Here is a 1290-nt window from a genome sequence, read left to right as displayed (position 1 = left end):
CTTTCTTTTCCTTTCCTTCTATTTCTTTTCTTTCCTTGTAGTGTAAGCAGCCAACAATTCAATTTAATCCAAAATATTTAAATCAGTCTAATTTTCTAACCTGCTACAAAAATAGTCTAAATGTTCATCAACACATAAAAATGCATTTGAGAATTAATGCTGACACAGCCATTAATAAACAGACGTGTACAACACACAACCAAACGAATTTGAATCCCAGCAATTTGCATTCCTGCAACTTGCAAGGTTAGCATTTCCCATAAATTTGCAGCTCATATATGTAGGTACATATTTTGTGCCGAGTAGTATGTAGGTATGTAAGTATGTATGTTTAAGGTAGTTATGTATGTAAGTATGTAAGCTTAAATGTAAATAGATATGTAAGAATATGTTTAGAATAATCTAATATAAATAGGCTGAATTATTTGAATAAAGAGAATTCGACATTCATAATTCAAGCAGTGAAGTCTTCTTTGTTTTAATTGCGTTAGGGACCTTTCTACATGACGATCCTGCCTATGATTCTGTTGGCTGACTTTTCAGCCTAATTTCATAGCTGGCAAGGATACGCCTTTCTACATGGCGATCCTGCCTATGATGCTACTGGCTGATTTTTCAGCCTAATGTCATAGCCGGCAGGATTTTTCTAAGCCTAAGCCTTGTAAAAAAAAAAAAAGAGAAGGGCACCAATAATAAAAATTGAGGCAATTACTTCAACGGAAAATACCCGAAGATTAGCATATTGTGGCAATTACGTCAACGGAAAATACACGAAGATTAGCATATTGTGGCAATTACGTCAACGGAAAATACACGAAGATTGGTATATTGTGGCAATTACTTCAACGGAAAATACACGAAGATTAGCATATTGTGGCAATTACTTCAACGGAAAATACACGAAGATTAGCATATTGTGGCAATTACTTCAACGGAAAATACATTAAAATTGGAACGATATTAGCATAGCCCCAGAGCAAGAATGACACTGATCTCGTGAAGCGTACCACATTTTCAATGGTGATAAACAAGAGGAGCATGATAATTATAAGTATAATAAATACACTAGCTAAAGTATGAATCCATTTCTTTAACCATTATTTAAAAAAAAAAAAAGAAAATATTCGGGCACCCTAGCGGCTGCCTATTCACAAGCAAAAATTATATTTTGCTGTGAAAAAAAAAAAAAAGAATCTTTTACTGCTTATTGAATTATGTTCCCAGAAAAGGACATACAAAATGAAAATCAAGTGTTTAGGTCGTTTTCATAAAACTCCTTAAATGTGAAAA

The 1290-nt window shown here is 33.3% G+C and overlaps 1 pseudogene; it reads left to right on the top strand.

Annotated features, from left to right (window-relative positions):
- Positions 1-922: 922 nt before the first annotated feature.
- On the top strand, positions 923-1016 carry LOC137238978 (U6 spliceosomal RNA; annotated as a pseudogene).
- The last annotated feature ends 274 nt before the right edge of the window (positions 1017-1290 follow it).

This window comes from Eurosta solidaginis, chromosome 1 (genome assembly GCF_040869045.1).
Source record: "Eurosta solidaginis isolate ZX-2024a chromosome 1, ASM4086904v1, whole genome shotgun sequence".
NCBI lineage: Eukaryota > Metazoa > Arthropoda > Insecta > Diptera > Tephritidae > Eurosta > Eurosta solidaginis.
The sequence above is the reverse complement of the archived record's forward strand: the minus strand, read 5'-3'. Positions and strand labels throughout refer to the sequence as shown.